Genomic DNA, 17,112 nt, shown 5'->3' with positions numbered 1-17,112 from the left:
TATTTGAACAATGGCTAGTTACTTGCACTTTTTGGCATTGTTAATCACTGTATCTGGGTTTTTCTCTTAATCCCACATAGAACATTCACTACACAATAATTTTTATCATAAAATATCTGCTTTACACACACATTTTAGGACAAGCTACCACGAGAAACAAATGAAAAGAAATACATCAGGGTCTCAACAGTCTCAGTAGTGGGTGACAAAATTATTTGGCATAATTCTTCCAAACTAAGGAACTGAATAGGCTGGGAATAGAACAAATGAGTAAGAGTTAAGGAATGAAGTATTTTAAATATTAATTATTAATTCAGACATGGTCCTGGATTTTCTGCAAAAGAAAATTAACATTTGCCAACATGCTAACAAATTTTATCTCCAAGGAGATTAGTGCACTGGCAAAGTATTTCAATACAGTGGAAGGCTGTGGATAGCAGGTGTTGGGAACACCCAGTCTTGTAGGTCCCAGGGTAGCAATGGCATTCACTGGTCACTTCCTCTGACAGAGGTTCAGAGAAACTTTCAGTGTGACCACCTACCTGCTGAACTTACACTCTAAGCAGCGAACTTTAAGGAGTGAAAGAGGTGTCCCCAGTGGGAAAAGGGAGCAGAGAAGGAAGCATGTTCAATGTAAATTTAAAAGACAGTAAAATGGGACATGACCCCCATTCAAATCCCAGAGATGTGGGCAAGTCCCCAAAAGTAGTTGTTAGATTTATAAACTGAACACAATTCATCCCCTCCGCCAAAACAAACAAACAAACAAACAAAAACCAATACATTGAAATTTCAGGGATAATTTGGAAAAATGTCAGAGAAATGTTCACTGAAATTCAGTCTCTCCAATTCAAACATGTCAGGGCTGGAACACAACCTCTCTTAGTCCAGGCAACAATGCCTTTTGCTTATTATAGCAAGGATACAATTGGCCAAAGACAACAAATGGCTTTACAGAGTGACTTTTTAAGCTTCTCTTCTGGGCCAACGCCTAGACCTTTTTAGATTCAAGCAGCCCTTCAAGACCTGTGAACAGCAGATTCCAAAGGTCCAGAGATCTGGCCTTTCCTTCCCAGACACAACATCAAACACATAAAATATGTCAGGGTTTTTTTGTATATTTTGAAATATGGAAGCATATTTTAAATATTCTTAAAGCATTTATTTATTAAAATGTACCCTGCCAAGATTTCACATTAGCTTAAAATTCAAATCAGTCTACATTTTTTCTACTGAGGTATCTGCCTCAGCATATTACATAAAAACACTACCTCCTGGAGCACGTGGGTGGCTCAGTTCTTTGAGCATCCAACTTCAGCTCAGGTCATTATCTCCCGGTTCACAGGTTTGAGTCCACAATGGGCTCTGTGCAGACAACTCAGAGCCTGAAGCCTGCTTCTGATTCTCTGTCTCCCTCTCTCTCTCTCTGACCTCTCCTGCTCGTGCTCTCTCTCTCTCTCTCAAAAATAAATGAACATTAAACAAAGTTTGAAAACAATGTCTTCTTCAATCAGTGTTACCAGCATCCACATGGGGAGCCCCATGGTCAGCCTCTGTGAGCTGCAGTCTAGGTGAAACAGCTGGATGTTAATACTGCCTTGCTATAAAATGAAAGCCCCTAACTCAAACTCATTGGAAAAAGAGTGAAACTTCTGCAGTGTTCTTTAAAAGAGGTACTTTTTGCTCATGAAAAGAAATCAGTGCGTCCCCTAAGAATAATAAAAGGAAATATTTTACAGTTAAGCATATGATTTGAAGTGAAGAATTTGGATATTGCTCTGCTGGTCCATACTGTTAACACTCTTCTTCTTCCTCCTGTGGGCCCTCTTCATCAGCTATCACAAAAGTTTTTTCTGTGGCATAGAGATTGCCCATGGTACGCTGCAGTACAGGGTTCTTTTCCCCCTTGTTATTTTGGCAAATCAATTCAATGTTCCTTAGATTCCCAAAATAGAAATCTCTTTCTCCAAGTCTTCAACATTAAGTTTCAACACGTTGATCTGCTGCATCAATTAGCTGTTTCATCATCCCAGTTGCCCACACCAGATTCTTTAGCACCAAACCCAGGTCAACCTTAGGGGTTGCAGTAGTTCTATGGGTCACAGAGGGCCTCTGTGGAGCTGCACTCTTAGAGCTGAGAAGTTTCTTCAGTTTGTTTAGAGCTGGAGCAACAAGGGAGTGAGTCACTAAAGTTTTCTCATCTTGTCTGGCAGCTATAGGGTCATAGTCTTTTCCATCATAGTTTGCATCAAAAAAGTTCTTGAACCACTGAACAAATTCAAAATTGCCTTGAAAATTTCCTTTTCTAATTTGTCCACAGGAATTATTTTGTCAATACCAATTGTCTTAAAACCTGCTTGTAGTATTTTGAAGTTCTGGATGTATTCGTGTTCTAGTTTAGTGTGGAATTTCACTTTCTTCAAGGCAATGGAGCCAAGGAACAGTATGCCTATAAACTGATGATAAGCAGTTACTGAGTGCAACTGTTTGATCTTTGTCAGATTCAGCTGCAGAGACTCAGTGACCCAGGCCAGCATGTCGTGTTGTCTTAGATTATAGCTGGTGACGGATGTTGAGTATACATTCAGTGCCTTCTTCGGTTCTTGGTGGGACCATATCCCCTGCCTGTGCCTGGCTTTGGTTCTGTCTTGGTCTTGCTCAAACTGTCCCACCTTACTATATTAAGATTTTTATTTGTCACATTTTCCAAATTTTATAACAATATATCTTAGTGTTGGCTTACTTTTTTTTTAAATGGAATTTCTCTGTGCCTTCTGCATCTGAATGTGTGTTTCCTTCCCTAGATTGTGGATGTTTTCACTTATTATTTCCTTAACCACATTTTCTGCCCCTTTTCCTCTCTCTTTTTCTTCTTCTTAGACTCCTATAGTTAAATGTTATTATGTTTAATAGAGTCACTTTTTGCCCTGTCTATTCTTGTGTTGCATTATTGTTTTATTTATTTTTTTCAGTTTTTTTCCATCCCTTTGTCTTTTTTGGTCACTAATTCATTCCTCTCTTCCCCCCAGCCCACTATGCATTGCATGAAGCCTTTTTCCAATTTGTTTATTGAATTTTCAAATGATTTATTTTTTTAACTCTTTTAACTCTGTGGTGTGTCACTGATGTCTTCTATTCTTTGCTCAAGCCCAGTGAGTATCATTATGATCAATGCTTTAAATCATCCATAATAGAATATTTATCTTATTATCTTTCTATTGTTATTTATACCTGTTTGGCCTAGCTCTCTGTTACCTTATCTTGTTCTATCATTTAAGATAAATTTCTCCTTCTTCGCATTTTGTTTATTTCTACCATTTTCTGTGTGTCAGAAATGCCAGCTTGTCTTCTGCTCCCGAAAGTAATGGCTTTATGAAGAAGAGGTCATGTAATGTCCATGCCCTTTGGTTTCATGGAGTGTCTCTGGTGTGTGCTGTGTGTATTCTGATATTTTGTTCTGGCTGCTCCATCCTTCAGTCAAGTTATCTGCAGAGGCTCTCCTTGCTTTCTATGGACAGTGGTCTCTGACCTGAATTTGGCAAGTTTTACTTGGTGTGCTCTGGTCTGTTTGTGAAGTAAAACTTGTCATCATCCCTACCAGGAGGAACTGGGGCCCTGCAAAACTCTCTGGTCAGTAGATGTGGTGTGGGTAGGAGTTTAGGCTTATCTTGTGGGGAATGGCCTCACTGTGCTGGACTGATGCAAGCTTGACTGAGAATGGCAGTCCTACCAGAATTAAGGGGTCTGGAGCTTGGTGTAAACTAGTTAGGCAGCCAGTATAGATGCTGCTCTGCTTTCTGCAAGTAGCTCTGTCTTTATGCTAAGGAGCATGGGAGGGAAATAGTGCCAGCCAGCTCCTTTGTTCCAGGAAAGGTGTCTCTGAATGCTGCCTCTAAGAACTGTGCTCCAAAAAGAGCAAATAATCTCTACCTGTGTGCATCAGGCATTCTTCAGATTGCTGTTTCCACACCATCTGCCACTGGGTTGTTTGCTTGCTTTCTCTCTAAGAGGAGGACAGTGCCTTTGGGATCTATCACAGCCAAGGCCACTGACAATTAGGACTCCAGATTTTAATCCTCACTGATTGCAAGAACTCTCAAAATTTAGCCCCTGTCTTTTTCCAGAACAATGTTTTGAGGAAATGTTCTCCAGGTGTGTTCCCCGATTTTCTCCTCCCTCTCTCACTCTCTCTGTCTACACAGTTCCTCTGACCATTTTGTAAGAAAATTATTTCTTTTATTTGATTTTATGAGTTGTTTATATATTTTGGATACTTACCCCTTATTTAATATTGGGTTAGTAAAACTTTTCTCATTTTGTAGGTTGCTTTTTCATTTTTTTCTTTGACTGTTTCATTTGCTGTGAAGATTTTAAGTATATTTGATTCCTATTTGTTAATTTTTACTTTTGTTTTTCCTGCTTTCAGTGTCACTTCCAAAACACCATCGCCAAGACCATTGGTGAGGTGCCATATCTTAATGTTTTCTTCTAGTTTTATGGTATCATATCTTGTGTTTAAGTCTTTGATCTTTTTGAATTATTTTTTTGTGAGTGACATGAGAGGTGGGTCTAACATCATTATTCTGCATGTATGTATCCAGTTTTGCAAACTTTTGTTAAATAAACTATTCTTTCCCTCTCTTTTTATTTTCCATATTTTCACCAGGTGTGACTGGTGACTACCTTAATAAATATTAGTTGATCATACATGTGGGTGTTTAATTATGTGCTGTCCATTTGGTTCCATTGTTGTGTGTTTATTTTTTTGTGCCAATAACATACTATTTTATTACTATAGCTTCGTAATATAGTTTGAAACCAGGAAGTGAAATATCTCTAGCTTTGTTCTTTCTTAGGTTTGCTTTGGTTATTTGCTCTTGCAATTCTTACAAATTTTAGGTCTTTTGTTATTTCTATGTCTGTGAATAATGCCATTGGAATTTGGATAAGAATTGCATTGAATCTATAGATGACTTTGTGCAGTATGGGCATTTTAACACTATGAATTCTTCCAATCATAGCACACTGGATGTATTTTCATTTGTTTGTGTCTTGTTTGATTTTCTTCAAAAAAGGCACGCATTTTTCCTTGTACATATCTTTAATTCCTTGCCTTAATTTCTTCCTATATGTTGTATTCTATATATATATACACACACATATACATATGTATATACATATGCATGTATATATATATACATAAATAAATGTGTAGAAATTAAACTGATTTCTGATATTGATTTTATATTCTATAGTTTTATTGAAATCGTTCATTAGTTCCAATAGTATCTTTGTTCAGTTGTTGAGATTTTCTATATACAAAATGATATCAACTACAATTACTGACAATTTTAATTGTACTTTTCAGAATCAGTTGCCTTTTATTTCTTTGTGTTGTCTAATTTTTCTAGCTAAAACTTGGAGTATTATATAGAATAAGAGTAGTGAAAGTGAGCATCATTGTCTTGTTTCTGATCTTAGAAGATACACTTTCAATTTTTTCACCATTGTGTATAAAGCCTGTTGCAGTTGGATGTAGATGACCTTTATTAGGGTAAGGTATATTTGTTCTATACCCAGTCTGTAAAAGGTTTTTTATCATGAAAGAACATCGTATGTGTCAAATGCTTTTCTGCATCTATTGTGATGATCAAGTGATTTTTATCTTTCATTTTATTGATGTAAAAGGTTGCATTTTATTTGAGTATGTTGAACCATTACTGCATCACAGAGATAAATCCCAAATGGCTAAAGTGAACACTTTTAAATTGATTCTTGAATTAAGTTTGGAAATATTCTGTTGAAAATGTTTACATTAATATGTGCAGTGATATTGGTGTATAGTTTTCTACTTTGTAATGTTCTTATCTATCATTAGTATCAGTGTAATGATGGCCTTGTAAAAAGACTTTGAAAGTGTTTCCACCTCTTCAATTTTTGGAAGAATTTGAGCAGCATAGGTATTAATTCTTTGGTAAATGTTTGGTAGAATATGCCAGTGAAGCCATCTGATCTGGGTTGTTTTCTGTGTTGGGAGTACTTGTTTCTTCTTTACTGTTTTTAATTCTTTCCTACTAATTGATCTGTTTAGATTTTATGTTTCTTCATGATTCTGTCCTGCTAGGTTGTATGTATAAATTGTAGGTATATAATTATTCATAGTAATCTCTTATGATCTTATGAATTTCTGTCATATTAGATGTAAAGTATTTTTCTACAGTTATAATTTTATTTATTGAGGATTCACAATTTTTTTCTTAGCCTATGTAAAGCTTTCTTAATTTTGTTTACATTCTTGAAAGATGAACTCTTAGTTGTACTAACCATTTTTCATTACTGTTTTGAGCTTATTTATTTCTGCTCATATCTTTATTATTTCCCTTTTTTTGCTTTTTTTTAGCTTATTTTTTTCTTCTTTTTCTAGTTCATTGAGACCTTGCAAGGAAGATCTAGTGGTGGTGAATTTTGTTATATTTTGTTTGCTTAAGAAACTTTATTCTTCCTACATATCTGTATATGTGCTGCCGAAGTGAGCACAATTCTTCCTACATATCTGAAGGATAATCTTTCTTGGCATGGTATTGTTGGTTGCCAATTTTTGCTTTTCAACACTTTGAATATGCCATTCTACTCTTTCCTTGTGTAATTATAGTAGAAGGGACTAAAGCAGCTTCCCCACCTCCTTTGTATCTGCAGCCTTAATTGAGATATTGTTTTTGGGGGGCTGCACAGGAAAATTAGAAATGTCTCAGGTCTCTTGGTATAAAGTGCAGAGGCGCATTTGTTTGGTAATGGATGTCAAGTTAGTTGTATAAAAAAAAGGGCTAGAAAAGAATAACTTGCCCCACCATGGTACTAAAATCATTTTCCAGAACATAATAGATTGCATTAATAAGTTTTTTTCTATCAGTAATGCCTTTTAAAGTAAATTGAAAAAATTATCCAATTAAAAGGCATAAAGTGGATGAACTTAAAAAAAGGTGGGGGGGGGAGAAGAAAAAAAAAGGGTCCCAGCTATATGCTGTCCACAGAGCACATTAATTTTAAGGAAAACGTAGATTCATAGTGAAAGGATGGAAGAAATGTTCCATATGAATGGAAAACAAAAGGCAGCAAGGCTAGCTATTGTTGCATCAGACAAAGTACACGTTCGGTCAAAATCTTCAGTAAAATAAAAGTAAGGTTATTATGTAATGACAAAGAGATCAATAAATCAAGAGAATATAATAGTTGTAAATATATACAGACCCAACATCAGAGCATCTACATATATTAAGTCAACAATAACAGATCTAAATGGAAAAATAGACCCATAAGTATAGAAAACTTAATACCCCAATTCAACAATGAATAAATCATACAGACAGAAAAATCAATAAGGAAAAATTGGACTAGGACTATATTTTAAACCAAACGAGCATAACATACATGTATATAACTTTTTATTCAACTGCATCAGAATATACATTCTTCCGAAGGTCACATGGTACATCCTCTAGGATAGATAACATATTAGCTCATAAAACAAGTCTTAGCAAATTTAAAAATATTAAAATAATAAAAAGTATATTCTTTTAATCACAATGATAGTAAACTAGAAAGAAATAACAAGAGGAAGCCTGAAAACTTCATAAAAAATTCATAAACTAGACAACTTACTACTGAACAACCAATTAAAGCACCATATATAAATAGGTATGAAATTCTGCTAAAGTAGTGCTAAGAGAAAAGTCTATTATGAAACACCTAAATTAAGGTAAAAAATTTCAAATAAACAACTATGTTTACTCTTTAAAGAAATAACTAAAAGAGACCAAAGCCCAAATTTATAAAAATAAACGTTTAAAGATATTATACAGATCACAAATAAAGTACTAGAAAAAAATAAAAGTATCAATGAAACAAAGAGTTGCCTTTTAAAAATAAAAACAGAAAAAACTTAGCTGAAGGAAAGAAAAAAAGGAGACAATACAAATAAATAAAATAAAAATGATAGAGAAGACATAAAAAATGATAATTTAAAATTAAAAGAATTATAGTAGACTACCAAAATAATTTATACACCAAATGACTGGATAATCTAGATGAAATGTATAAATTCCTAGAAACATGATTTATCATCTGTGACTCATGAAGAAATAGAAAATCTGAACAAAGCAACGACAGGAATACTAAATCATTAATCAAAAACCTCCCAAGGCCGGGGTGGGGGGAGGGCATGACCAAATGGTTTCAATGGTGAATTCTAACAAACATTGAAAGGTTAATGCCAAAAATCTCAAATTATTCTGAAAAACTGAAGAGGAAGGTACACTTCCAAATTCATTTAACAAGGCCATTTTTAAGATACCAAAACTAGATAAGGACTCTAAAAGAAAATAAATTTAAGGTCAATATTCCAGATAAATGTAGATACAAATAGTCTAAACAAAACATTAACAAACACAATTCAACAACATATTTATAGAAATATATAGCTTGACCACATGGGATTTATTCCTGTTATGCAAAGATGGTTCAGCATATGCCAATTAATAAACATGATATACTATGATAAGAAACTAACGATAAAAATTATGTCATCTCAGTACATGTAGAAATAGCATTTGACAATATAAGATATCTTTCATGATACAAATCTTCAACAAATTGGGTATAGAAGCAAGATGAATCAAGAAAATAAAATCTATTGTCACAAGCCCACAACTGACATCATATTCAAAGGTAAAAGGATGAAAGATTTTCCCTAATTTCAGGAACAAAATAGTGACTTCACTCCCCACTTCTTTTCAACATAGTGCTGAATACTCTAGCCAAAGCAATTAGGCAAGCAAAACAAACAAACAAAATGCATCCCGATTGTAAAATTGTCCCTGTTTGTGGATGACATTATTTTATATGAGGAAAAACTACAAATTCCATGAAAAACTACTAGAACAAATAAAGAAATTTAATAAATTAACATGATACAAAATAAACACAGATTTAGTCATGTTTCTGTACTAACAATGAAATATATAAAAATAAAGCAATCCCATGCATAATAGCATCAGACACAATAAAACACTAAGAAATAAACAAAAACAGATATCTATACACTAAAATTATAAAACATTAATTAAGGTAATTGAAGAAGACAGAAATGAAAAGATATTCCATGTTCACTGGAAAAATTAATTGCAAATTATGAACATCATTAAATTTCCAAACTATCCAGAACATCTATAGATTCCATGCAATCTTTATCAAAATTCCAATGGCATTTTTTACAGAAATGGAAAAAAAAATCTGAAATTCATATAGAACCACAAGAAGATCCAAAGAGGCAAAGCAATTATGAGAAAGAAGAACAAACCTGGAGGCATCACACAACCTGATTTCAAATTGCATTAGGAAGCTATACCAATCAAAACAATATGATATTAGCATAAAAAGAAACCTATGAAGCAATAGAACCTACAATCAAGAAACTACAAATAAATCCATGCATATGCATTCAATTAAAATCTGACAAAGGAGGATCACATAGGTAGCTCAGTTGACTAAGCATCTAACTCTTGATTTCAACTCAGGTTATGAACTGATGGTTTGTGAGTTTGAGCCCCACAGAGCTATGAGCTGACAATGTGGATACTGCTTGGGAATCTCTCTCCGTCTCTCTCTGCCCCTCCCATGCTCTTCCTCTCTCAAAATAGATAAATACACATAAAATAAATAAATAAATAAATAAATAGAAGTTGGCAAAGTGTCCAAGGGTATTCAATAGAAAAACGGATATCTTCTCCAACAAATGATGTTGGGAAAGTTGGGTGTTCACCTGCAAAAATAATGTTACCCCTATCTTACACCATTCATTAAAAACAACAGAAATTGTATGAAAAGTATGGACGTAAGACTGAAAGCCATAAAGCTAATAAAAAATTAGAAAAAATTCACCTTGACATTGGTCTTAGCAATGATTTTTTTGGCTATGATGCATAAGGCAAAGGCTACAAAAAAATTAAATAAGTGGGACTCTATCAAATTAAAAAGCATCTACCCAGCAAAAGAAGCAATCACCATCAAGAATTTAAATGCACCATACATAATGGGAGAAAATATGTACATTCCATCTATCTGTTGTGAGGTTAATATCCATAATATATAGGACTCTTAAGCAACTTAATAGCAAAAAAAAAAAAAAAAAAGACAAATAATCCGATTGAAAAAATGGTCAGAGAAGTTAGGCATTGTTTAAAAAGAGGCATACACTGGCAAACAGGCAAATAAAAAGATGCTCAACATCACTAATCAGCGAAATGTAAATAAAATAAAAACAATTTATAATACCTCACAATTATTGGAATATCTCTAAATTAAGACAAGAGATAGCAAGGTTATGAAAAGAAAAGCATATATAACTACTAACACTATTTTGAAGATATATTTCCATGTTCATGTTCATTGTAGTGTTATTCACTATAGTCAAAATAAAACATAAATGATACCTAAAACACAAACAAAACATACCTGAACAAAAACAAAACAAAACATAAACAAACATAAAAAACAACATAAGACCCATTATGATATGTGATATACATAGACATCTATATATATCCATATAGATATATATTGTTATTCCTAAAAAGAAGGAAATCCTGCCATTTGCAAGAACATGGATAAACCTGGAGGGTATTATTCTAAGTGTAATAAGTAAGGTAAATGTGGAAGATAAATATTGAATGAACTCATACACACACGCAAGGTCCCAAATGGTATTACTTCAGCCAAGTCTCCAAACTGGGGCTCATAATGAACATAATGACAATTTCTAATACCCCTGATATATTTCAAAAAAAAAAAAATATATATATAAATTTATATACCCAGGATGATGTGAGAAAAAAAACTGATGTTCTGGTTACATTTGTTTTTTGTAGGAGGTCTCTTGACCTTTTCTATCCCCCATACAGACCTTTTCTATCCCCCATAAGAAGATCAGATAATCCACTTATTAAGACAAACTATTCCAAAATGAAGATAAGATTACCTAATAATCTTTTCTTTTTTCTTTTCTGTTTATGACTTTTTTTTGCCAAACCTTTAGTCTTTCCCTTTTGGTAGACATTTGGAGCTACCCTCTACTTGCTAGATGGGATGCTGCTCAATTCATGAATCATTTAATAAAACCAAATAAAATTTTAAATTTACTTGTATCTTCATAGATACAGAATGCAAAATGCTGGTTGCTCAGAGCCGGGAGGTTGGAGTAAATGGGAGATGCTGGTCAAAAGGTACAGACTCCCAGTTATAATATAAATAAGTGCTGGGGACCTAATACATAGCACAGTGACTATAGTCAACAAAAGTCTTATATATTGGAAAGCTACTGGGAGTAAATCTAAAATGTTCTTACCACACAGACAACAAATGTAATTTTATGATGTGATGGACATAAGAACTAACTTTACTATGGTAATCATTTTGTAATATATACATATATCAGGTCAATATGTTGTACACCTTAAACTTGCTCAATGTTGTATGTTAATTATAGCTTGATAAAGCTTTCACAATACTAGTAAATATGTTAATTGCCAAATACATATATGTAAACATTAAATTATTTTACAATTCTATCTGGTTTAAGATCTATCCTCAACAATAATTTGTAAATGGTGACATGTAAAATATTGAGAAAATCACCCTCAATGTTGCCCATGGGAGAACACAAAACTATAACAATTATAAATTTATAAATTTTAAATGTTACTAACTAAAAAAGATGTTTAAAGGAAAAACATGGAAATAATGACAAAGTAGAAATATTTGAAAATAGATTGCTTGATAATGCCAGTAGTCACTAATTTCATTTAAATGAGGTAATAAGTAAGGAAGGGTGATGCCCAAGTAATTCCAAGCTTTAAACACCATCCATTACAAAATACAGTTTTTTCCATTATATTTCCATAGTTTCAATGCAATATTTATTATTTTATTTACCAAATTTTCACACATTTTAATAGAGGATAATTTTCCACTTTTCTACGAAGTCTTGGAAGCTCTGGTATAAACAATATATGTAGTCTTTATTGCAGAGCTTTTTAGCCCAAATGTAAACAACTTCATAAGGGAAGAAATAAATGACATAAAGGGTATAAATACTCTTAGGTTAAATATGCCATGTCAAACTAGAGCATGCTAGAAAAGAGGAAAAACAATAACAGAACTCAATTTGGTTAGAGGGAATTTATTTACTCATAAGGGGACAAATTATATCTAGTAGAGTTCTGACCATCAGGTGATATTACTATCATTTTATATCTGATATTATGCATTAGAGAATATTTTAATTGAAACTCTTGGGAAATTTAACAATTTCCCAATCTCTATGGTGAAAACCTCTATAGTTGAATTACTGTGAATATAACAAAAGGAAGGGATAAAATTATAAATCTTCATTGTCCTCTAGAGAAAATGTCTCTGGGGCACACAACCAAGATTAAATATCTGCTTGGTATCCCTTTCTCATGGGGAATTGAACAGACTGTCCTGGAAGCTCCCTAAGAACATGTAAATGTTCTATGTGCTTCCTTACTTACCTCATTTAGTCCCACATTCTTCAGTTACATTATTATGTTCACTATCAATTCATCATGGGCAAGCTTTATCAGTGCCACAGAAGAGTAAACTGGTGGATCTATTCAACCCATTTGTTGATGAAATGAATCAGAAATGAAAGCAATGAAAAGCATCCAAAAATATCACATTAATTTAGGTGAGTTATTTCAGCTTTTTACAAATGTCACTGACTGCATATGATGCATATAATCTCTATGTGGGGAACTTTAGAATTTATAGAATGAGTATTCTCCTGCCACTGTAGAACTTGACTTTAGATATTTTGTGTTTTTTTTTTATTCTAGATGTTTGTACACAGATGTCTACACAAATTCTAACAAGGCTTAGAGGTATTGATACTACTTAGTATCTGAAAACTATAGTTATGGGTGGCAGTTTTCATTTTTAAAGAATGTTGAAATAAAAGCTTTTCTAACAGTCTGCTTCTATAAGTGTAGACAAAGCTATTGTAAAAATATTTAAATGTATATGACTTACACATTTCTGAATTTCTTTTTTTTTGTAATATGAGATAAACTACTCATTGATTTTATGCTAATAAGACTACAAAACATGTAAACAATATCAACTTAATTTATATGGTAAATTCAACATTTCAAAAAAAATTTTTATTTCATGAAACACAACTATGCAGGCAACACGTACAATATTTTGTTCTAGTATGTATTTGCTAAATATGCATATTATACACATGATCCTCTGTAATAAATATTACATATTTTGTCTATTCCAGGGATTGATCATGATATTTGAGCAAGAGCTTCTCCACCCAAGACCTGATAACTGAAACAAACACAATTGATTTGAGCCATAAATATATTCAGGAATTATAGTTATTTTCATGGACTCCTTAGGTACTGATTTTACATAATATCCTTTGAAGTTTCTACGTTTGAGTTCTTTAACCTTTAATATGGGAGTTTACTCTATCTTCTTTTATGATTGATTCAATAATCAGTACTTTGTTTTTCTTTGTTTAGAGGTTACTTGTGTTTCAACAGAACCATACAATTGTCTATGTTTGGAAAATCCCTTTGTATCAATAAATATAAGACAAACTATTGTAGTTTCCAAAGACATGTTAGCTCTAAGGCCTCCAAATACCCCTGATATATTTCAAAAATATATAAATTTACACACCCAGGATGATGTGAGAAAAAACTGATGTTCTGGTTACATTTGTTTTTTGTAAGAGGTCTCTTGACAAAATTATATCTCAAAAATCCACACACTTTAATGCTTCTTGGAACTGATATATTACAAATTGCAAACTAAACTTCTATCCACTCCAAGAGCATTAAGTTGACTCAAAAAATAAACCTCTCATTCAACTGTAAGAAGTAGTCAAAACCTTCAACAAGATAGGCACAGGTGACCTAAATAACACAAATGGCAAGATGTCTGATCTTTATACTCACTCTGTATAATTATTGCGATAATTAAAGTAGCTGTTTTATTTGATATTCTGTGAATCAGAAAACTATCAATAAGAGATTTTTATTTCAGAGCTACAGGGTTAATAATCTTTGAAGTCTTTTCTCTCCATGTTTTTTCACATGGAATTATGTAATTTTTATTGATATATTTAAGTCATTTATTTGCTAATTAATAATTCTCTGGTATGGATTTACTCCCAGAAATGGAGAGAACCAAAGTTTGTGTATTACTCCAATGTATTTTTTATGAATTACTTACTAATTCTTTTCTGAAAATGGAAAATGTAGCTATAGTTTCACAGATTATTCTGTTTTAAGAATTATTCATCTAATTATTGCATTAAGTCTATGTTATTTAGTTCTATCATAAGCCAATGTCTTTTAAAACATTGACACACAGAAGTAGACATGACATAGACTTTATTATCCAGTGTCTTGCAGGTTAATGAGAGAAACATACATTAAGGGGTGACTACATTGTTATGGTTTAATTGTTATGATAAAGACAATAGACTCTGTGACCAGATGTAAAAAATAATCTAGAATGAGTCTTCTGGAGATAGTAAAGTAAAAAGAAAATTGAATAGAGATCATAACTCTTACTTTTGATATAAGTACAAAAGCAACCAGGTTTAAATACTTTTATGTTTCACATTTTCATGGTGAAATTTAAGCCGCTTGTGAATTGAAAAAGAACATTTAGTCAGGAAAACTGTGTTGAAATATCATTTCCACTTATTTATATCTTTATGATCATGAACAAGTCTTAAACTCTATGTCTCCATTTCTTCTTCAGTACAATTGGATAATATTTCCAAGTGACATAAATTAAAATAAATTAGATAATGTATTTAAGAGCTCAGTTTGAATGTGATAAAATGTTAATAGAAAATAAAATTAATTTTGCACCAACTTGATGATGAGAAACCATGACCACACCATACCCTCAAATAAAACTTTCTTATGATATTTTCAGAGTGAACACCTCCCATGGGTTGATGACCTGATTAATTCTGTTTGATGAACTTCATACTACTATATTTATCACAAGAGTTACATACAGATGATGGAATTTATGAAGATGCTAAACCAAAGCACCTTTTTTGAGTTCATCCTCATGGGGTTTTCTGATGATCCAGCCAAACAGCCACTCCTGTTTTTCCTGCTTCTCTGCATTTACCTGACCACCATGGTTGGAAACCTTCTCATAATCCTAACAAGTATATCAAATGTTTGCTTTCACTCCCCTATGTATTATTTCCTTAGCAATTTATCCTTGATTGACCTTTGTTTGTCTTCCACTACTGTTCCCAAAATGCTTGTAGACATCCAGACAGGAAATTCTACTATCTCATTTAATAACTGCATGATGCAAATGTACCTATTTATCTGTTTTTCAGGGATGGAAACATTACTTCTCCCTATTATGTCTTATGACCGTTTTGTGGCCATCTGCCTTCCTTTGTCCTACTTATCCATTATGACTCCCAAATTCTGTGCTCGTCTGGTGGCCACCTCCTGGATCTTTGCAATCTTGAGTGCACAGACACACACCATCTTATTGGTTCAATTATCCTTCTGTAAGGATAACAAAATTCCTCAGTTCTTCTGTGATATTGGACCACTGCTAAAATTGTCCTGTTCAGATACCCATAGCAATGAGTTATTTATTTTTATTGAGGGGGGACTGGTGGTGGTGGTAAGCTTTATCTGTATTTTAGTTTCTTACATACTCATTGGTTATTCTATAGTCAGAATGCCATCAACCATAGGGAAATTTAAAGCATTCTCCACATGCTCTTCTCATATCTGCGTGGTCCTCTTGTTTTTTGGCACAATAATTGGCATTTATTTATGTCCCTCCAACTCCCATATAGCTGAAAAAGACCAAGCAGCAGCTGTCATGTACACTGTGATTACTCCCTTGTTAAATCCTTTCATCTATAGCCTAAGGAATAGTCATCTGACAGGGGCTCTTAGGAAAACTATTCAAAAGAAATTGTTTCTATAACACATTTCAAGGTGTGGAGACTTTTCAGGTAAACACATAGAGGAGTCAATGATTTTATTAATTCTTGTTCATTTACCTTTGCATTTTGTGATTGAAATGCCTACTGATAGTTTCTTCAGTAAATTACCATTTTGTGTGTAGCAAGAAAATCCATGAACTATAAACTAGTAAAATTGTTATCATTTTTGACTGTATTATTCTGAGTTGCAGGAATATTGTAGATGGTATAGAAAAAACTATATATTGTGAAATTTCTGCAAATTCTACCGATCCTAACGTGTCAAACAAACCTCAAATATGATTGACAAAATTTGTTTCATTGGACATGACTAAAAATATTTTACAAAAGGAATGACTATTTTTTGATATCACTTTTGATATTGTGTTTTGATTGAATCTTTTGGATATACTAAGTGTATACTCATACCAAAGCAAATAAAAATATATTTCCTAATATATTTCCAATTTGTATTATTTGCATGTCTAGTTGGACTACATTGGTTAATAATTACAATACATGTCAAAAAATAGACATAGTGAACTTCTGTCTTGTTTATGATGAAACATAAAATTTTCCATGCTACTTAGTTTTTAATACACTAGGATTTGGATATATATGGAGATTTATTTTTATTTTATTTTATATTAGGGTATGACTCTGTGTGTTTGTGTAATCTATCATCATTTATTGAAAAGTTTATTGTTTCTCCTCGGTGCACTGTCAACATTCTCTTAGAATTTATGTATATATATGTGTGGTCTCTGAACAATCCATTGTATTGCATTTTTTAAATTCCTGAATCTTTCAGCAGTGCCTTACTACTTTATTTCAATTGTATAATAAAACTTACAGGCTTTGAGTTTGAGCTACAATATGTAAAGAGCTTACAAGTTGTTACCTTACAGTAAGAATAAGTTGGCATACTAAAAGTCAAGGATCGCTTTGACCTAAAAGAAAACTGTGATTTCAGGACTAAAAATCACACCAAAATCTCAAAATGCAGGACAATCCAGAGCCAAGATCTCATCTATTTTTGGCTT

At 32.8% G+C, this 17,112-nt stretch overlaps 1 pseudogene; it reads right to left on the bottom strand.

Annotated features, from left to right (window-relative positions):
• Window positions 1–1,794: 1,794 nt before the first annotated feature.
• Window positions 1,795–15,251, bottom strand: LOC131485348 (microtubule-associated protein RP/EB family member 1-like; annotated as a pseudogene).
• Window positions 15,252–17,112: the final 1,861 nt, after the last annotated feature.

This window comes from Neofelis nebulosa, chromosome 1, assembly GCF_028018385.1.
Source record: "Neofelis nebulosa isolate mNeoNeb1 chromosome 1, mNeoNeb1.pri, whole genome shotgun sequence".
Lineage (NCBI taxonomy): Eukaryota > Metazoa > Chordata > Mammalia > Carnivora > Felidae > Neofelis > Neofelis nebulosa.
The sequence above is the reverse complement of the archived record's forward strand: the minus strand, read 5'-3'. Positions and strand labels throughout refer to the sequence as shown.